General features: G+C 44.0%; 1 protein-coding gene across 2 annotated transcripts in view; it reads left to right on the top strand.

Moving 5' to 3' along the window:
* The window catches only part of RAB11FIP1 (RAB11 family interacting protein 1), a 42,322-nt gene that overhangs the window by 2,302 nt on the left and 17,438 nt on the right, over positions 1-22,582 (top strand). The window lies entirely within an intron of this gene.

The following is a 22,582-nucleotide window of genomic DNA, read 5'->3' as shown; positions in this document are numbered from 1 at the left end:
GTCTCTGCACCTTCATTTTTCTCATCTGCTCCTAGATGGTTAGTCCGGTCTCTATTCTGTGAGCTGATTACACTTAGTCACAGGAAGATGAGGCTGAGTTGATGGGTTGTGATGACTGCCAGGGAAGACTCCTTTGCTTCTCTACCAGGAGGTGAAATTGCAAGCTTGTTGTTCACCGCTTCCTGGGAGTTTCCAAGGTGCTGGGGTAACCCCGTTCAACGACGCCTGTCTGATGCCCCGGCAAGTCACCTGGATGCCTGAGTCGAGCTGAGATTTGGAGAATGAGCTCTGCCCGCTTTCACCCGGAGTAGCACAGGAGATGCACAAGTTTAACAGAAACTGGTTGGGCCAGGAAAGTCACTTGAATGAGTTGTTAATGGTTGACTCCACCTTTGACATTAAAAATCAGAAACAAACAAAAATCCAGACCTTGGTCTATAGCGTGTGTGTGCGTGTGTCTATTTTAATTTCTAGCAAAAAAGAGTTGCTGCTACAGAGATTGACTTTTATCATGGATTCAGAAGCTAAAACTAAAGGCATTAAGAACCATGCTAATATTTCTATTTGCTCTCTTGCTAAGTCCCAAAAATGTTGTATTTATTTGGAGTCAAGAGGATATATGTGTATAATACATGTATATTTTTTATGTATTCCTCCCTGCCACTCCCTCCCCTCCCCCCATCGTTTGTGCTCACTCCCTGCTCTCTGTGTCCATTTGCTGTGTGCTCTCTCTGCTCATCTTCTCTTTAGGAGATACTGGGAACAGAACCAGGAGCCTCCCATGTGGGAGAGAGGCGCTCAATTGAGCCACGTCCACGCCCTGCTTTGTTGTCTCTCTCATTGTGTTCCTCTTTGTGTCTCCTTATTGTGTCATCTTTTTGCATCAACTCACCACGCCAGCTCACTGTCTTGCTCATCTTCTCCAGGAGGCGTTGGGAACCAAACCTGGGATCTCCCATGTGGTAGGCAGGAGCTCAATCACTTGAGCCATATCCGCTTCCCGAGATGATACACAGTTAAAACATACATTTATTAGGGAAGAGTACTTGCCCTTTTAGTTAAGAAGAAATTGGAACAAATTGATTTTATACTTAAACATCTGCTAAACACCTGAGATCTCAGTGGGCCTTGATTAAATGAGATTCAGTTGGATCCATAGTCAAGAAGTGAACATGAATCTAGGGGCAGAGTCAGATGACCAACATGTAGGATTCTCTGCTCAGCTCTCTAGTCTCCGGTAGTTTGAAAGCCAAGGTTGATTAAAAAAAACCTTTTAGCATACTAGGAGCAGCAGAATTTGGGGAAACGGTCCCTAAGGACAGCTGAAAACATAATTTAATCGGCCTAGTAAATGGAAGGCCATTGTGTAATCGAGTATCCTGAAACTTAAAACTGTAACAGTCTTTCAGATGTAAAGAGAGAGTTTGAATGAGGGCGGTTAGGGTTAGTTGTCATTTCTTTTGAAGATGGAGAGGGAATGTGGTTACATATGAAAGGATTTGGCTGTTATAAAGTGGAGATGTTTTGAAGTGCTACTAAGTGTAGTGAGATGCTGAAACAAAATACCAGGAGAAATGGGAATTACTAAAAGAAACAAGGGATAGACCGTTGCTTTTCTGGGAGAGTGGTGCCTGCAGGCTGCCTAAACGCATTGAGAGTTTCAGAACAGATGGGAAAATCCCAGCAGTGTTGTTACTGGTGGAGTCCTTTCTTGGGATTCCCCTGAAAGACAACATTGGGCCTTACTGGAAACCCTCCCACCTCTCACCCAGCCCCTGTCCCCGCCCACTCTAGCGTTGGAAACTGATAGCTCAGTGCCTAAGACTGCCTGCTTGTAGATTCTGGGATGAACCACCCTACCCTACTTAAAGCAATGGAATGAAATGACTAAGAAAGGGAGGGCACCTCAGAATTTTTGCTTGACTGATGTAAAAGATGTTCCTTGATGTTTCTTTTTATGGTATTATTTGATTTCCTTTAAAGACATTCAGTTAGCATGGGGGAAATTCTAACTGCATTTTTTCCGTCTCATCTCGAAAGTTCATTCTTTTAGTAAATATTTTTCTATACCTTCTATGGGCCAGACACTGGGTAGGCAGTATAAACAGTGGTGAACAAAACAAGCATGATCCCTTCCCTCAGGAAGCTCAGAGCCTTTTGGAGGAACGGGGGAGATAGACTTTTAAACAAAGTAACCAAAAAATAATCACATATTGTGATAAATACTGTGGAAGTAGAGGACGGGGCATTGTAAGAGAAAAGAGGAAGAAAGACCTGATTTAAAGGAGATTGTGACTAGTCGTTCTGAGGTTGAGGCCTGAAGAATGAAGAATTTTTCTAGTGAAGAGTGGAGGGTAGTAGAAGAAGCCTGTGCAAAGGCCCTGAGGTAGGAACACCTGGGAAACTGGAATGGTTGTATAAGTTGAGGCTGGAGAGCAAGGCAGGACTGTTTAAGAGTGATGGGAAGCCAGTAAGCGTTACAAGCCAGGGAGTGCTGTTATGCAACGTGTTCATCAAAACCTGCAATCAGACAGACCGAATTGGCTCGGACGAGGGTGAGAGCTTTGGAGCTGGACAGAAGTTGATGCATTTCAGAAATATTTTGGAGGTTCCGTTGACTCAAGTCAAGTGACTTTGAGATGGATTGGATGTAGGAAGGGTTAAGTGAGAGAGGGTGGTAAGAATGAACAGCTGAAATAAGGAGACCTGGAGTTGAAAGTGAACCAGGAAGTGGTGGTTGCTTCCTTTTCCCAGCAGTCATTGTGATCCTAGAGTGAGGTCACCATTACAGAGACAGGGCTGGGCAGCGACACCCGCGGGCTGTGTCTTCTGTTGGAGTGCGTTAGTGGGAAATACCGTGGAAACCAGGGCGTGTTTGGGTGTCCTCTAGTATGTATACTTTTAATACTGGTCAAGTCTTTGTTTTGTAACAGTGTAGCTTGTGAATCTGAACTGTGTGTTCTAACACAGCTGACCAAGCCAGTGCTTCAAGGAATATAGGACTAAGCAAAGGAAAAAGTAACATAACACAAGGAAAGATAAGCCAGTCAAGGGAAAATATAGCTCTGAGGCAAGTTAAGTGAAACATTTAAATATTTTTCACATTAGGGAAGGTAACTTTTCATTTTGCTTTAACTTCCTTTTGGTAACAGACTTTAATTGTATTTCTGTAACTACCATCAGAGGACAGTCTGATGTGTATAAATTGTATCTGATATGTCATTTTAATGGTGATTTTTAATTTTAAAATGTCTTAACTGCATTGAAAGCAGTACATGCGCTTATTAAAATGTTATCAATGCCAACATACGTTTGCTGATATCACGCTTCCCTATCCCTATTATTATCTTGGATAGCTTTTAAAATACGGCCATTTTAGTTGCCGGGTGTCCTGGGAAACTGTGCTCCCCATCCCGTGTGTTTGGAGAGACAGCTCGCTCTGGCTTAGCTCTGGAAGGATTCAGAACCTTAGCCCTAGACGCAGAGAGTGAGAGGAGCTCGTTTTAGGCCTTTTCTTCCTCTTAGAGTGACTCCCTGGTCTTTGGACATGGGTCTGGAACGTATTCTGGGGCCTATGAATTGTAGCAGAATTAACACCCAGACCCTCGTATGGGCCAGTGAAGAAAATCAACTGCCAAAAATCTCTCTTGGAAAAAACTTGGCAATGGGGTCTGTGTCCCTTCAGGTGTCCAGGATGAGGACTCAGGCCCCAGCTGATGGAGAGGAAGAGCAAGCGTGACTTTCACTTGCTTCTTCCTTGGGCAGGGACCACAGCTGCCTTGTTCTCTGAGGTCTGACCCAACCCGGGGGCTCAGCCTCTTTGTGAGGGAGGGATGAAGTGGATGGGGTTCCTGTAGGCACAGAGCAGACTCGGGGAGCCCTTCAGTCTTTAGCCAAATGGATTTAGGACCAGGAATGTGCAAAGTATGAAGTCAAAATTCCATCCTGCAGCTTTCTGTGCCGCTCTGGCTTCCTTATCAGTGCCCTTTCTTCAGGTCAAAGGAGCAGTTTACCTTCTGCAGCTTGGTGGCTAATGATGCCTTTGGCAAAGGAGCCAGTTTTCGCCACTAATGAGAGGAGAAATTCCTTTCCTGCAGGGAGAGGCCGGTAGATAATCTCTTAGAGAAAAATCCAGGGCTTTAGTCTCCAGGGTATCCCCAGGGGGACACATTTAGGAATGTGCCTGTGGAGAGGAAAAAAGGCCTCAGTAATTAAGTCTTTTCCTGGATGGTGGCATTTGAATGGAGGAGGGGGAAAGCATTTATAAGGAATTCCAGAAAAACATCTCTAGAAGTGAGCCTACCTCGCTTAACTTTTAAAATACTTTTATTAAAAAAGGACTCGGGCTAGCCTTCAGGTAGAACAATTAACGCCCAAGTCCTGGGAAAGCCTGGTCTGAAAAGGCCTCTTGTTACCCTAAGGAGTGGGAGTCCTGGGGAGTCGGTGTAGCTCAGTGTTGAGCACCTGCTTAGCATGTACGAGGTTCTGGGTTCAATCCCCGGTACTTGCTGAAAAAAAGTGGGGCTCCTGGGGTGTTAGCAGAAGGCTCTGGGTTCTGGGCTTCTACTTTCTTGGCTTATGTCACAAAAAAAGAATTTAAGGACACGCCATAGGGTAGGCAAGGGAGTAAAGAGTTTAGTAAGAAACAAAATGAGAAAAGTACACGGTCCATTCGGACCACAGGCATGCTACAGAGTGAGATGCGTACCTGGGGTCCCAGATCAGGCCTTTTTAAAGTCTTTCCTCTTCCTCCTTCACATAATGTTGAGGGAGGGGCCTCTGCTGCTTGTTGTTCTGATTGGTTGCCCCACCTGTCAGTTCCCAGGGGGCCAATGGCGAGGTCTTTTGAGGGTATCTGGGGCTTTTGCTGAACGAGATTCTCGTTCCAAATGGGATTCTCATGGCCAGGGTCTCGTGGCATCCCTAGGAGGTTTCCGGCCATGGGGTCTGCCGGTCCTCAGCCGCCTTCCCTCTTTTACTACACTAACCTGTCTCAACTCCCCCCCTCAGAGGGTTTATACCCTTATTCCTAAGGGGGCGCTGAAGGGCGATGGCCATTCCTCTGTAGCCACTTCCTGCTGATTAGGAGGAGTAGGCCCTACCCGACAAGGTGTAAAGCCCTCTGGCTCTTCTTCTGCAGTTGAGGGAAGATGGGTCTGGCACGCTGTTTGGAACTGGATGAAACCCCCACATGACTAATTAAGGCCTTGATTCTAGAAGAAATAAATGTAGAATTTAAGATACGTGGCCCTACTAAAAGGTAAAAGAAGATGGTGGTAAGCAGGTCCCCAAAGGGGGCCGGCCATGACATATCGGCCCACGAGAGCAAGAAGGACCAGGTGCCTTCAGAGGCTGCCTCCTCCCAAGGTTGGTGGGAAACAGCCTTCTTCAGTTTTATGCTATTGGTTAACTCTAGGGAGAGACTGTGGCAGACAAGCTAGGTTTGGTGTAAATTGACAACGCCAGTTTTCCCGCAGTGGTGGTTATCCTTAGGACAGCTAGGAGAGCTGTGAAGAGAGGCACCGCCCTAGACATAAACTCACAAAGCCAGTGTAGGTAACAACAGGACAAACGTATGGCAAGCAAAATAAAGACAGTACTTAAGAGAGCCAGTCCTTCATCTTATAGCCATATTCATTAACTGCTTAGAAAATGAATTAAGTTTCCTAAGACTTTTAGCAGGTTCAATATCCTTCTGTATATGATCTAGAATAGAAAAGATTATCATATTCATTAGGCATACAGGTACAGTACTCAATACTAATCAATGCACAAGTTCCTCTTTGAGCTGCAGTTAATAGATCTAAGTTTCAGGGAGCAGGCCATAATTCCAGTTGTGTTGGTTTAAGCTCTACTTACATTACTCTGGTAATTTTTGCTCCACTTGCTATGTCCTTCACAGCCAGCCTGCTGCAGCAAGTTGATCCTAGAGAGAAGCTGGGCTCCAGTGTTTCACTGGCCTGGTGCACAGCCCCGTCAGCACTAGGAAATAGAGCCAGTCTGGAGGCAGTGTCCATTGTACATCTCGCCATACGGAGCAATTGCCAGCTGCTGCAGGAGTCCAAAACTGTCCATCCACTACAGGCGCACAACCAGAGATGTATTAATAGTAGATGCCTGTATCAGTCAGACAAAGGGGTGCTGATGCAAAGTACAAGAAACTCTGTTGGCTTTTATATAGGGTATTTATTTGGGGTAAAAGCTTATAGTTACAAGGCCCTAACGAGTCAAGGTTGGTTTCTCACCAAGTCAGCTGCCACATGTTGAAGCAAGATGGTTACCAATTTCTGCGAAGGCTCAGCCTTCCTCTCAGCTCTAGGCTGGCATCGGGCTTATTTCATTCTGGGCTTTTTCAACGCTTACTATCAGGCAAATGACTCATCTCTCTGCCCGGGGCTGCAGGATCAAAGTTCCTCTGCAGTGACTGTGGGGCTCTGTCTTCCTCCTGTGTCTTCTTGAGTGACTGCCCATTTATATCAGCCCACCAAGGTGGCAGGAACTTAACCTGAGTTAAACTCTACTGACGTGGTTGAATCAAAGCCCTAATCTTAACATAATTTAATCAAAGACATCTTAGCTGAATCTAATACAGTCAAAGGGCCTCATGCCCAGAGGAGCAGACCAGTTTACAAACATAATCCTTATCTTTTTTTTGGGGGGGGGGTTCATAAGTAATCTCAAACTCCCACAATACCTTTGTCATTTTAGGGGTCAGGACCAACCTAACAATAACTCAAATGGAGAGGCACCATACAGTGTACTGAAGGTCTGGTATGCATGCACAAGAAACTGATGACACTGACGTCTATCTTTTTACATTCTTATATACTTTTTAAATACTTACGATGCAATGTATAATATATCAAACAAACTTAACTTTTATCATGATTATGTGAAATAACAGGTATTTTATTTTAGCAGTATAGGAAAAACTACTTTCTCCATTATTTTATGAAAATCTAAGATTCCCAATGAAATTAAGATTATCTTTCCTTACTACCACTTTAATATGCAGATTGAGGTGGCCTCTGACAGGTTTCCCTGTTAAGAAGTTACTTTTTATTATTAATATCAATGAAAGTTTCTAATTAATAATGGTTTCCTGGAATTAGCCATTTAAATGCTTCAGTTTAGAAGCTTTTGCAAACTTATAATTAACTAGAAGTTACTTTACCATTAAATAAACTTATTAAATTACAATGAGCAACCAATGAAATTTACCTTTATCTTAATTTATTAAACATGAACTTACAGTTTCTATCACCTTAAAGATGTAATACATATAATACTAATTTATTTAATTGGTATTCTGTAAACCTAGGGAGATAACACACAACCTAAATAAAATTAAAATCATTATAGTTTAGGAAAGGAATGTTTATTTTTACCTTCACAGGAGGCTAAAACCTCTTTTCTTTAATAAAATTCTAAAACTGAATAATCTCAAAAGCATACTGACTGCTAGGTTCTTAAACATAATTGTTTAATTTGTTTTAATTATAGTTTAGAAAAGATCTTTCCATTGCTTTCAAGGACTTTACTTACTGAAATTTGATAATAGGATTATTAGCCACCCTCATTTTAAGGCTGTTAAAAGGTTTAAATTGGGTATTACAGGATAAACTATGATTCTGAATTCCCCAGCCTAGAAGATAGAATTTTTATCTGCCACACCTAGCCCTTCCCTCATAGCTCTTGCAAAGAGAAGGTTCTGGGGGCTGGGTAGGTCAAAGAATTTAGGAAAAACTTTATCCCTTTCCCAATAGTTTCTCTTCAGATTTCTTTGTGACCTTTCCATCCCGCTCAGCCTAATCTGGGCTCCAGGAATATTCATTCACATATATAACCGCATACTTAATTTTTAACAATTTGAATAGAGCTCTTTTAAGAATTTTCATTGGTTAATTTGATATTACCATCCCAGTGCATGTATAAACTGAACAAATAGGCAGACACAGAGAGACACAAATAGAGTTAGATACGAACACACAATGCACTGATGTTACTTATAATTTTGATTCTCTTACAAAATAAGTTTAAGTGTAAAGTAACATTTAAAGGACTCCTTTGAAAGCTATTTCTAATTAATCTGCTCTGTGACCGTGCAGTTTTGCATAAGAATTTCATTCCTTTTAATTATTGGCTTATAACCACATTGTTCCCAGTGCTTTAAAATACAATCTACAACCTTTTCCTTTACTTCAGAGCTCTGCTTATTTCCCATTCTGACTTTGACAGGCCTGGGATGAGCAACTACTAATTCCAGTATATACTCACCGAGGTCACTGAAGTCACAGGAAAACCTGGTTTTCCTCATGACTTGCTGCTTTTAGGAACCTCAACAGTGCCCAGTCCCTGGAGATAAAAGGACACCGGCAGCCACTGGACGGGAAGAGGGATGCCCAACCCTGGGGTCGAGAATCCCACGAGGCAGCAGTCTAGCCCACACCTGGAGTCACGAGAGAAAGCAGGGCTGTTAACACCGCTGGAAGGACAGGAGACAGGGGGGTCTCAAATCTGCCTTCCCTGAGCCACAGGGGGCAGGAGCTGCCATGTTAACAAACGGGGGAGAGTAGAGTTGTTACCGTCACAAAGGTGAGGCCAGCCCAGAAATAACCATGCACATAAGCAAGGCTGAGGCTAGACCTGAAGTAACCGTAAACAAAGGGAAGTTCTGTGTGTTTAATGACCATTACTATAGGAAGCATAAGGAAGGGTGTGGCTAGACCTGAAGCAATCATGACCAAAAGTGGTCTGCGATTACCATCACAGTAGTAGGTCTAGACCAAACCACCCAGTTAGAGCAATTTCAGCGGTTTGCTGTTTTATAATGTAAAAGCATCTGTATAATGATCTTAACTCTTAGTTACAGTTTCTAGTACTTTTTTTTTTTTAAGATTTAAAATTTTATTTCTCCCCATCTCCTTGTTGTTTGCACTTGCTGTGTCTGTTTGTCTTCTTTATTTCTTTAGGAGGCACTGGGAACTGAACCCGGGACCTCTGATGTGGGAGGGAGGCTCCTAGTGACTTGAGGCACCTCTGTTGCCTGCTTTGTCGTGTCCCTCATTATGCTCTTTCTCCTGCGTCTTTTCTTGCATCAGCTTGCTGCTCCTGCCCGTTGCATCAGCTCTTTAGGAGGCATCGGGAGCTTCTGCTCCCAGCTTTGTTGTGTCTCTCATCATGTTTTTCTTCTGGTGTCTCTTGTGTCACCTTGTTGTGTCAGCTTACTGCCCCTGCCCATAGCATCAGCTTGTGGTCTTCTTTAGGAGGCACCAGGAACCCAACCATGGACCTCCTGTGTGGTAGGCGGGAGCTCAATTGCTTAAGCCATATCTATTTCCCTCTAGTAAGTTTTTATTTTGGAACAAATTAGGCTCTTTTGCTTATCAACTAAACAACTAAAACAATTTTATTAGTAACATCAATGTTGCTAAATTTTTCTGCTTTTCCAGCAGTTGAATTAATTCCATGTGATTTCTTTCATACATCAATTCAATTGCAAGACAGTATTAACATTTAAGGACTCATTTTTAGGTTACCTTTCACTGTTATCCAATTTGTAACAGGCAAACCCCGAATCTGATGTGCACAGATTAGAACAGAAGAGGGAATTTTGCACATTGAGCATAGGGAAAGACTTGACTTTAGAATCACCTAGATGCAGAGTCCCAGTGTCTGTCCACGGCAGAAACCTCATGCAGGAGCCTCCAGCTTTGATCCTTCTGGAAGATCCCTGGGCAGCTGCTAAGTACAGAGCTAAGGAGTCCAGAGAAGCCCTGCCCCCAACCAGACATGAGTCAGGGCTGCTCTGGGGGCTGCATCTCATTGTTACTTCCCACGAGGGGTAAGGCCCTGAGAGGCTGTTTTGCTGGAAGGATTGGTGTGTTGGAAGGGAATAGGCAGGGAGCCAGAAATAGCCAGGAACTTTTAAATCTTAGTTGATGGCATCTGAGGCGGTTGCTCATTCTATAGGGGGAGGCTTAGTAAACGGCCTAGATCTCCATTCCCCATTCACTCCCCTTATTAGGCACAACGAGGCTAGGAGAGGTCTGGAGTGCAGGCTGAGACTGAGTAATTGGCTCCCATGTTAATTTAGCAGTCTTACCTGCCACGTCAAGGGTCACCCAAGGCCTCCTGGTTGATGTTCATGTGTGGCTTCCGGCCCCTTCCCTCTTCGCCTGGGCAAGACCCCATTGGCCGGGGTGGGGAGGCAGCTTGGGGCCGGGTTCCCGCTGACGTGGAGCCTGGACTCGGGTAGCCCTGAGGTGACAGTGCCTTTAACAGCCGCAGTTAGTAGGTGAACCTGCTTCTGGGCCCTCTGCCTACCCCCTCCTCACCTGCCTCTCCTTGGCGGCTTGGTCTTGATTACTGAAAAAGGCAGACTGGTGTTCCTAGGAGATCTGTCCTCTAGAGTTAGGATCTTCCAATAGGGCATTTTTATTGCCTCTGCCAGCTTTCCATGAAATAAGCCTGGGCTGTTGTCCTGCCTCTGAGTAAATTTCCCTGAGTTTATACTTGACCGGTTTGGTAGTACATTTCCTTATCCCTTTAGGGAGACATGGCCACGTGATCTCTGGCCCTCAGGTTTATCTGTCCTGTCCTTCTCTCACACAGGTTTAACTGGAGTTCAGGATCCAATCAGCCCACTTTTGGCTGTGCTGCGGCCACATGGTATGGCAGGGAAAGAGTAGCCTCTTCCTTTTTAGACCATCGGTAGGCAGGTTGTCCCAATTAAAAGCCGCCCATTATCTTGGGGGAGGAAAAGTGCATTCGTAAGTTTGGTGGCCTCCTACTGCTAGACCTGGTTGAATGGGTTGCTCGCTGTGCCAGCGTACCGGAGATCGAGGCCCTGCTCGTTGTCCCCCCCATTCCAGGGATCTAAGTCCAGCTCTCAGACCAAATCACCCAAGCTGGGCTGACCCTAGGAAAGGGCCTGGCTTGGGATCTTTAGCCTACTTTGCAGAAGTCTTAGGACTTAGCCATGTGTGAGCTCGTCTCATGGCCAATCCCAGGGACCAAGTTCCATAGTTAAACCTCACATTAAGAGGCACATTATAAAACAGAGACTGATCTCTGCGGCTTACAGGCTCTGGAGGTAGTGGATTAAGAGGAACTTCAGGGCTTCCGGAGGGCTGAAAAAGAAACAAACTTCCCCACATGGCCCAGGGTGAGAATCTCCAGGCCTCACTAGTAAAACAAAAGAGGGCACAGACAGGCTTTAATTAAAAACTCACCAGTCTTTATTGGGTGCCAGACAGTGTTACTTGCCTCCTTGTCTCCTGGCTGGCTCGCCAAATAGTGTTAGTAGAAGGCTCTGGGGTCTGGGCTTCTAGGTTCTTGGCTTATGTCACATAAAAGAATTTAAGGACATGCCATAGGGTAGGCAAGGGGGGTAAAGACTTTATTAAGAAACAGGAAAATTGGGAAAGTACATGGTCTGAGGCATGGACCATGGGTGTCCTGCAGCATGAGACACATGTGTAGGGCCCCAGGTCAGGCCTTCTTAAAGTCTTTCCTTCTCCCCCTTCATAATGTTGGGGGAGGGGCCCCAGCTGTTTGCTCTTCTGATTGGTTGTCCCACCTGTCAGTTCCCAGGGGGCCAAAGGTGAGGTCTTTTGAGGGTCTCCAGGACTTTCCCTGGACTCTGAGTGGGATTCTCGTTCCAAATGGGATTCTCATGGCCAGGGTCTCACGGGTCCCTCAGGAGGTTTCTGAGTGGGGGTCTCATGGCCACATGGTCTGCGGGCCATGCTGTCTGCTGGTCCTCACCTGCCTTGGGATCAGGCCTGTTCCAGGGGCATTTGTTTAAGGATGTCTGTCCCTGGAGCACATTCAATGAATTGTGATGTAATGAGTCTCTAAAATGCAGCTTTTCATTTTTACTAATTTTTTTTTTTAATTTGGAAAGCCCTTTAATTTTAAGATGTATTTCTGAGGAGAGGGTGTGGCTCGAGCAGTTGAGTGCCTGCCTCCCACATGGGAGGTCCTGGGTTCAGTTCTTGGTGCCTCCTGAAAAAAAACAAACAACAAGCAAAATGAACAACAACAACAAAAAACAACTCAGGGACGCCCATGTGGATCAGTGGCTTTCCACATACAAGATCCTGGCTTCAATCCCCAGACCCTGGTACCTCAAAATAAAAAAGTATTCATTCATCTAGATATTTTAATTTTTCCCATAAAACTTCTGGTCTTGGGAAGTAGATGTGGCTCAAGCAATTGAGCTCCCACCTACCACACAGGAGGTCCTGGGTTTGGTTCCTGGTGCCTTCTGGAGAAGATGAGCAAGGCGGTGAGATGATGCAACAAAGGAGACACAAAGAAGAACACAATGAAAGAGACAACAAAGCAGGGAGTAGAGGTGGCTCAAGTGACTCTCCCACATGGTAGGTCCCAGGTTCTGTTCCCGGTGCCTCCTAAAGAGAAGACTAAGACAGAGAGAGTACACAGTGAATGGATGCAGCAAGCAGACAGTGAGCTCAAACAGTGGGGGGGAGGGATAAATTTTAAAAATTAAAATGCAGCAGTAAAGTATATATTTCAAATTTAAAAATTAAAAAATACCTGGTCTCAAGCACTGTAATAAATTTCTATTGTTTTAAGGCACTAAACTTGTGATAATTTGTTACAGCAGCAGTAAGAACCTAATACATACACTTAGAAGGAAAAGCATAGATCCAAGAAATGAGCTTTGAGGGATTATAAATTTGGGGCAAAAGAATTAAGAGGAGAAATGAAAAACATAGAGGAAACATATAAGGAGGATATGGAAAGTGAAAGAAAGTCATCAGAGATCACAGTAACATCACAATTTTCAAGCAAATAAAAATTCCGGTTCAACTGGTTTTAAATGAAAAATGACTCTCGTTGGGTTCATATACTGAAAGGTCCAGAGGTAGGTCAAGATTCAGGTATAGTTTAATCTGGTCTCTGACCCTGGGCTCCATGAAACTCTTCTGTTTTCTGTTTTCTTTTTTTTTTTTTTTTAAAGAAATCAATTTTATTGATACATATTAATAGTGAATACAATCCATCCAAATTATACAGTCTATGGTATTTGGAATAATCACATAGTTGTGCATTCATCACTTCAATCATTATTAGAGCATTTTCATTATTTCAATAATAATAATTAAAAAGTCATACAAACCAGAAAATTCATCACCTCTTGATCTGTTTCCCCTTTTGTACATAGCTGCTATTTCTGGCTATTCTTTTATTTTTAGGAGGTGCTAGGGATTGAACCCACGCCTTATACATGGGAAGCAGGTGCTTAACCAGTGAGCTACATCTGCTCCCCAGTGAGAGTTGTTCCTTTTTTCTCTCCCTCCCTCTCTCTCTTATTTGTTTGTCTTGTTTTTAGGAGGAACTGGCAATCGACCTCAGGACCTCTTGCATGGAAAGCAGGCACTCAAGCATCCGCTACATCCGCTCCTCTGGCTATTCTTGCACATTTATTTATTAAGCAGTTTTATTGAGATATAATCACATACTCTGATCTCTCCAAAGTGTATAATCAGTGGCTTTTAGTATAATCACAATGTTGTGCATTCATCACCACAAAAAAAATTTTAGAACCAATTTCATTACTCCAAAAAGAAAATCTCCACACCCCTTAGCAGTCACCTCTCAATCCCTCTATCCTTCCCCTTGTTTGATTTTAAATATAGGACTTAAAAATGCTTTTTGGTATTATATCCCACCCCTTGTTTGCCTTAAACTTCATTACAAGATAAATCATAAATACTGTTCTCCATCATGAACTCTCATAGAAAGGAGTGTGAGAGTCTGTTCGTGGGGTGGTAAATGGATTAAATGTCTTTAGATGTCTGTTTTATTGGTCAGACAGAGGAGAGCTGTTCCTTTTTATAAAGGATATATTTATTTGGGGTAAAAGCTTACAATTATAAGACCCTAAATAGTCCAACTCAAGGTACCATAAGAGGTCCTTCCTCACCAAAGACTGTTGCCACATGTTGGAGCAAGATGGTGGGCAATGTCTGCCAGAGTTCAGCTTTCCTCTCTTTCTCAAGGCTCTGTGGTCCCAGCTTCTTCCAATCTCAGCTGTAGGCTGGAGGGCTCATCTCTTTTCCCAGGGCTTGCTTCCTTCTGGGCTCACCTACTCTGGTCTCTTCACAAGGTCAGCTGTAAACTATCAGGCGGATGGCTCATCTCTCTTTAGGGCCATAGGATCCAGCTCCATGTGTATGGAGCTCCCCATCTCTTTTCTCGAGTATCTGCTTTTATCTTCTCCCTGAGTGTCTGTTTATATAGCTCACCTGGGGGCAGGGACTCAGCCCTGCCCGCCCTAATGCCTTGGTCATGTCAAAGCCCTAATCTTGACATAATCAAGTAAACAAAAAGCCTTTGAGTTTAAATCAATCAGAGGGTATCATGCCCAGAGAACAGACCAGTTGACAAATACAGTCAATATCTCTTTTTGGAATTCATAAATAATATTACATTGCCACATCTATCATGGTGAAGTTTGCTTTTTGTTTGTTTTCTTTTGTCCTGGCCAAAGGACGGTGAACCATATGATTGCCGCCTTTTTTTTTCACCCTTAAAGTCTCTTACCTGAACCATAAAGGACAAGACAGTGATCTTTGGCAGTACACATACATCACTGGCATTTACATTTGGACCAAAGGCGAGATACCTAATCTGATGGTAGAATATTAACATTTTGGGCTTTTTAAGATATGATCAAATTTTGTAAAAAATGGTAAGTAGATGATTGTAGGAAAGGTGGACTTACCTGTCTAAAGATGCTTTAACTTTCCTACTTCTCAGAGAATTTTAAAATGCTGACATTTGCTATTTCCTTTAGTCTTAGCTTACAAGAAGTTTTGTGTTGCTGTCCATTTAGAAAACATCTTGATCAATACATTTAAATAGAATATGCCATCTTGGATATGTAGGAGATAGTTTGGGAGCCCTTTTCATCTTGTCTGTCCTACCTATTTAGAACTCTTCTTCAGGGTTTCATTGGTGGATCATTAAATGTCTTGATAAGTTACAGCAGAAAAAGAGACACTGATCATTTTAAAACTTTAAAAAATTGTTGCATGTTTTTTAAATTTTGGAAATTGCATGATATAAACTAAATACAAAATTTCCTTCAAATGCAAATTATTGTTATTTTGGTTTTTTTTGCTTGTTTGTTTTTTTGTACTTGCATGTATTAATTTTGGGTACATAGGAATACAGTCAGACTTGCTGGTATCTTAAATTTCCCTTTGAGAACGATCTGAATGGGTAGATAAACTATAATATATATGCACTTCACAAAATATCATATGGTTATAGATGTCCTTTCATTGCTGCTAGAATGGCTGCTTTTAGGGATTACGGTTTTTAAAAAAAAGCTATTCACTGCTCTTGTGATTTATCAGGACATCTTCCAAGTAGTCGACGATGGGCAGAGAAGTCCCAAAATGTCTGGGAAGGCAAGGTTGGTTGGTAGCTTTGTTTTCATGTTAGGTAATGTTGGCCAGCCCTACCTTCTTCAGTAATAAAACTTGTTAAACTGCATAGCTTCTGTACCACAGACTTTTTAAAAAATTTATTTCTCTCCACCCCCTTGTTGTTTTTCACTTGCTGAGTCTGTTCATCTTCCTTGTTTCTTTAGGAGGCACTGGAAGCCGAGCCCGGGACCTCTGATGCGGGAGGGAGGTGCCCCATCGCTTGAGCCACCTCTGCTTCCCACTTTGTTGGGTCTCTCATTCTGTTCTTCCTCCCCACATCTCTTGTTGCATCATCTGGTTGCGTCAGCTCGCTGTCTTCTTTAGGAGGTACCGGGAACCTCTGCTCCCTGCTTTGATGTGTCTCCCATTACGTTCTTTTCTTCTTGGGTCTTGCGTCAGCTTGCTGTGCCTGCCCATCACATCAGCTCGCTGTTGTCTTTTGGAGGCACCAGGATCTGAACCAGTGGCCTCCCATGTGGTAGGTGGGAGCTCAGTCACCTGAGTCACATCTGCTTCCTACCAAAGACTTTACAGGTCATAATCATCTCTGTCCCCATTTGCTATGCATAGTTTCTAGGCTACCAAGAGAAGAGTCTGTATATTTTACACACATGGGATGATTCTTTTTCAGAACCCTTAACATGTCCTCACCTGCTAACCAAATGATTTTCAGCCCTATTTTTATTCTGTGGGGGGAAACAATTGATGAACTGCTTTCTACAATTCCTTCATCTAAGAAACATTGAAGGGAGAGGACGTAGCTCAGTGGTTGAGCACCTGCTTCCTGTGTACGAGGTTCTGGGTTCAATCCCCAGTACCTCCTAAAAAAAAGAAAAGAAGCGTCGAGTGTGCCCTCTGTCCCAAACACGATGACGGAGCATCCTGTTCTTCCTGCTTCTTTCCTCACTGGAGACCATAATCCCCTGGGGTCCCGGTGCTTGGTTACCGTGGAGATGTGGGGCTACAAACCCCAATTGAGGTTTTGACCAGGAAGCAGGCCAGTATCCACACTACCCCTTGAAATTAGCCCCGAAACATCTGGAGAGTTTAAGTAACCTGTCAAGCTGGTGTCCTCCTTGCCTTGCTTTTCCTGGAGCCTACCTTGTTGAATTCCAAGGTGGCCGTTTTTGTTCATTTTGCTGAAAAGTCCCTAGTTAGGTGGTCCTCACGGCCCCTCGGGGTTTACGTGAGCTGTGAACCTTCTTTGTGAAGAAACTGTATACAGGAGCAGGAGTTTCTCTTCATGTATCATTATTTTCTCATGCTTCAAAAGAGAAAAGAAAGGCAGCCGCTGTCCCAGTAGTGGCTGCTGAGCCTGCTCTCCGTTTCCTTGGAGGGTGAGCTTTTCAGGGACAGGGACTGGCCTCTTCATCTTTTTAGTTCAGTCCCTGGCATGTAGTAGATTAAAAAAAAATTTTTTTTTCTCGGTATGTGTCTGCCTTCCAGAATGTTCTAAAGGAAAACTATGTTTGTTGCTGCCCTCCAGAATGTTCTAAAGGAAAACCATGTTTGTTGCTGCTACAGAAAAGATTCTTTTTGAGACCTCTGCCAGTTGGTCCTTTACAAGGGTAATTCTGAAAGTCTGCAGGGTTGCACTGAGAGACTTCCCATCTCCCAACAGCAGGCGCCACTCCCCTTCCCCTGTCACAGGCTGATACGAGGCCCCTGGCTCAGCTGTCAGTGTGTTTGAGAAACTACGTTCAGAGGCAAAGGCTGCGCTGAGAATCGGGCGTGGGTTTGGTTGGAAGGTTTTGGCTATTCCCAGAGTGACTGTTTTAAAAAGCCCGGATTTGACGGTGGGGGTCCTGTATCCTGCTCCTGCATATGGACATAGACTCGTGGGCGCTTTTGTTTTTGTTTTAGGAGGTAATGGGGATCAAACCCAGGACCCCAGACATGGGAAGCAGGTGCTCAACCACTGAGCTAGTACACGCCCCTCATTCTTTACCTTTGTCTAATAAGACATCTTTTTGAAGATGTGGAAGAGTTAAATGAAGTTTTGTATATTTTTTAGCTATTGTCTTGTTTTTTTTTTGTTTTCTTTTTTTAAAAAAAAAAAGGTCAGCAGGGTAGCGGGTTTGGCTAATACACATTTTTGTTTGTCTTTGCCCAGCCCAGCCCCGGGAGGGTGTGTAAGGAACTGGTACAAGTGGTTCTTCCTGAAAGGAGGACTGAGGGGGCCTGGGATCAGGGTGGGCAGAGGACAACTTCATTCTATGTCATGTTGCACAATTTGAATTTTTGCCCTATGCCTGAATGATTGCTTTAAAACATGGTTTATAGGTTTCCTATCACTTTCTAGATATACAAAGATCCTTTTTAATTTTTGAAGGACTGAATTTTAGTTCTAGGTGAAAATAATTCGTTTCTATAAGAAATCACAGAGTATAGGCTTTTAAAAAAACAACAACAAAACCACCTTGCTCCACTGGGATTAGGGATTTCTTTGTATATTCTGCCCTCTGGACTAGGAAAATGGGCCCAGCCCTGATTTCTGAGATATTTCAAGCTTCCTGGGCCTATCTGAAAAATAACACTAGCACCGGCTCACACTGCCATCCCACACTGTGGCTCTGCTGGGACTGTATTATTTATGAACTACTTCCATGAGGTACAGGAATTAAGTGAACTGAAAACCAAACAGACAAAACACACTTGAAAGTGAATTGATGCCTGCATGGTAAAACCCACAAAGGGTTTGCAGTGTCTCAGGGTGGAACATCCAGGGATGGCAGCTTTTGCTCTTCTTACCAAATTATGCGCTTGTCAAATAGCCTTTGCTTCAACTGTTTCTGAATTTAGTGAGAAGGACCGTATTGGTGATAGAAGAAACAATTCTTGTCTTCCTTTCCTGCTTTAATAAACCCAGCACAGATTTTTAAAGAATTCTGAACACGTACGTGGAATGCTGAAGCGCCCGGGAGCCTTTCCCGTACTGAAAGAGCCCTCTGGCTGTCCCTGGCTACCTGGTGTTTGGTTTCAGGTTTGCACAGGTGCTCCTGGCAGTAGGCAGCAGGAGCAGGTGCTGACGTTTCTGCTCACACCTCCCGGCGGTTGCTGGAAGTTTCCAAAACAAACCCCGCCCTGGTGCTCCGGGGGATTGGACCTGAGCATCCGGTGGGAGAGGCCCCCAGGGAGGATTCTGGGGAAGGGTGGTTACGTTTTCAGGGCAACGTAAACAGACTTTGGCCCCGATACTTTTCAAAGCTGGCCTGGTCCCAGGGAGTGGCATTCTTTGAAGACTGGCAGCACTTGGCTTTGCCTTCCTCTGGCAGCTCCTCCCCCAGGCAGCAGGGAGGTGAAACCTGTGCCTGGCCGGCCTGGCGGTCATCTGATCTTTCACGTCCAGGTTTCAGCCACTTCCGCATTTCGGGTTCCCACTGTTGGTATTTGCAAAAGTTAACCACCCTTTGTCACCAAGGCGACCATGGAGCACATGATGGGGGAAGAGGAAAATACAAATAACCCTAAAATACAAATAAACCAATCAACATCCAAGTGACAAATATGCTCAGTATTCTAGGCCAGGCCCTGGAAAATGTTTTGGGAAGATAAGAGGCTGGCCGGGCTGAAGTTATCTTTTAAAACCTTGCATCTTAGGTGTAGCTCAGTGGTTTGAGCGCCTGCCTCCCACGTTATGAGGTCCTGGGTTCAATCCCCAGTACCCCCTGAAAAAGCAAAAACAAAAAGCACCTTACATCTTTCAACACCTGATGCTTTCCCACTATGTATCTCCCTCCAGCTATGGAGAGTGGTTTTGGTTTTTTTTTTTTTTTAATGGAGTGTGGTTTTAAAAGCCACAAAAATTTCTCCTAAATATCCAAAATTTTAAGCTCACAGAATTTCATCAGATCTAGGATCTGTTAATCCAGTGTTAAGTTCTTCTTGATGGCTTTGTACCTTGGACTTTATGCGATCACAATGGATTGACTGATGGCAAGCTATCTCCTTTTTTCTTGTGACATTTACATTAGAAACTTAAATTTGCCTCAAAAAGAATTTAAATTGGTGCCCTCCTGTGTGTGGTAAAAGATAGAAGCTAAATTAGGAGAGAGAAAGAATGTGCCAAGTCGGAATCTTGGTGTAGGAGAAAGAATACCAGCTTGGGAGAAACGCAGAGCTGATTCCGAATCCCAGGTGTGTCCCTGAACAACTGTTGTGTGAGCTTGTACAAATTACTGCACTTCAGTTCTTCATCCATGAAATGGGTATAATATCCACTTCGTGTAGTTCTTGTGAAACTTAGATGAGGATGTTTCTGATTATGTAACAGTGCCAGCAAAGCTGTAGGAGCTATTTTATTTATTTAGATTTTTTATTTTATTAAAAAAATTTTTTTAGGAGCTATTTAAATGTGAGTTTTCTACTTGCCTCTGCTCCTATCCTTCAAGTGCAGAGTGAGCTAAGACAGCGAGGACAGTGTGGTGCCCTGCGAGTAAGATGTGGCTGAAGGTGAAAAAGGAAGTTGTGCTTACTGGGGCCAAACCATCATTTCCTTAAACGCCACTGCCTTCAGCTCTTAAATAGGTCACTGAAAAGAACCTCGGAACACGGGGTCACAGGGTGTGAGGGTGACCCTGTGGCCCTCTCTTTGGAGTTGTTTGTCCCACGGTGGTTATGCTGCTAATCGGGTCCCATTCCTGCAGTTCAACAACGATATCAGGTTCCCAGGTGGAAAGTAAATACCAAGGGGAGGTTCCTTTGTGTAAAGTTTGCCTTTCAGTGGCATGGGGCAGATAAAATATCATTTGCCATATCTTAAATTAGTTTGCAAGTGACCAAGTGAAATATTTGAACAATGTTTGAAATGTTCTTTTTTTTCTGATTATTAAGCGAGAGAGTTATGCCTTTTTTTTTTCTTTTTTCTTGTACTGTCTTATATATTCTGTTACTTTGTTGGTAGAGACACTTTTTTTTCCTTAAGATTTATTATTTCTCTCCTCCCCACCCCCCAGTTGTCTGCTCTCTGTCCAGTCGCTGTGTTCTTCTATGACCCGCTTCTATCCTTATCAGCACTTCTATCCTTATCAGCTACACCACAAATCTGTGTTTATTTATTATCCCCATCCCCCTCTCACCCCCCACCCCCGTCTCCGGTTATCTGTTCTCTGTGTCTATTTGCTGCGTCTTCTTCATCCGCTTCTGTTGTTGTCAGCGCTTCTGTTGTTGTCAGCGGCACGGGAATCTGTGTTTCTTTTTTTTTTTTTTTTTAATATTTATTTATTATTATTATTATTTTTTAATTACATTAAAAAAATATATGAGGTCCCATTCAACCCCACCGCCCCCGCCCCCCACTCCCCCCACAGCAACACTCTCTCCCATCATCGTGATACATCCATTGCACCTGGTAAGTTCATCTCTGAACATCACTGCACCCCATAGTCAATGGTCCACATCATAGCCCAGACTCTCTCACGTTCCATCCAGTGGGCCCTGGGGGGATCTACAGTGTCCCGTAATTGTCCGTGAAGCACTATCCAGGACAACTCCACGTCCCGAAAACGCCTCCACATCTCATCTCTTCCTCCCGTTCCCCACACCCAGCAGCCCCCATGGCTACCGTTCCCACACCCATTCCACATTTTCTCTGTGGACATTGGATTGGTTGTGTCCATTGCACACCTATGTCAAGTGAGGGCTTAGATTGCACATGGGTACTGGATGCACTCTTCCCGCTTCTAGTTGTAGACACTCTAGGCTCCATGTTGTGGTGGTTGACCTTCTTCAACTCCATGTTAGCTGAGTGGAGTAAGTCCAATAAGTCAAAGTGTAGGAGCTGAAGTCTGTTGAGGCTCTGGGCCTGGGTGTCATATTATCAGTCCAGAGATTCAAATCCCCTACATATATCTTAAACCCAGCACCAACTACAATTCCAATAAAGTAGCATGCAAGTCTTGTGAAAAGAGATCCCCTCTGAGTCCATTTCCATCACGCAGAAACACCAGCTCCAAAGAAGGGCCATCTGTCATGGCAGTGAACCCCTTCTGCCATGACCATAGAACCCGTGGGTCTCTTTATCCCTCAAAAGAACCAATACCTGGGGTTGTATCTACCTTATCTGTCTCTTAGACTCTGTTCAGTTGTACATAGGGGTATTCCTTCTGACAACCTCCAGAACTCTTTTTTAGAGACTCACAGCCTTATAATCTCATTTCTCTTTTCCATTTCCCCCTTACATTAGGTCAAACCGCTTCCCGAAGTCATGTTATTATATGTAGATAGGTATATTCTGCTGTTCCGCATTAAATCTTTAATTCAAGGTCATTTTCTAGTTGCTTCTTCAGCTGGTATGTGGTAGTGATCCCTCGGTGCCAGGGAGGCTCATCCCCGGGTGTCGTGTCCCACGCTGGGGGGAATGCATCACATCTACACGCTGAGTTTGGCTGTGAGAGTGGCCACATTTGAGTAACATGAAGGCTGTCAGGAGGAAACCCCCAGGCACAATGCTACTCTAGGCCTTGTTCTTATTGCAGGTGCATAGGCTCAAAATGTGTTTCTTTTTGTTGTGTCATCTTGCTGTGTCAGCTCTCCGTGTGTCTGGCACCATCCTGGGCAGGCTGCACTTTCTTTCGCGATGGGCGGCTCTCCTTACAGAGCACACTCCTTGCGCGTGGGGCTCCCCTATGCAGGGGACACCCCTGCGTGGCACAGCACTCCTTGCGCGCATCAGCACTGCGCATGGGCCAGCTCCACACGGGTCAAGGAGGCCCGGGGTGTGAACCGCGGACCTCCCATGTGGTAGGCAGATGCCCTATCCACTGGACCAAGTCCGCTTCCCTCCTCATACACTTTTGCGTTTGGTCTGAGACTTACCTATAGATTTGCAATTTCTTCTTGGCCATTTGGGTATGCTCTCTGCATTTTTACCCTATTGAAGTCATAGGAAATGATTTGGTGGAATTTTTATTTTGTTAATTTTAAGGAGCAGCTATTTATTGAATCTTAGGCTATTAGGTGATTATATAGTGAGGACAGCCTCAGACCTGATGTTTGTCTAATGGGTATCTTCTCAAGAAGAAAACCCCAATTCTGCCCTCATCCCCCAACCTACCTGCTGTGCCCAAAGAGAGACAGATAAGAATGTGTTTGCGTAAGAGATTGGTAGTAACAGA

This window comes from Dasypus novemcinctus, chromosome 29, assembly GCF_030445035.2.
Source record: "Dasypus novemcinctus isolate mDasNov1 chromosome 29, mDasNov1.1.hap2, whole genome shotgun sequence".
NCBI classification, from domain to species: Eukaryota; Metazoa; Chordata; class Mammalia; order Cingulata; family Dasypodidae; genus Dasypus; species Dasypus novemcinctus.
Note: the sequence above shows the minus strand (reverse complement) of the source record. Positions and strands in the feature narration are given on the sequence as shown.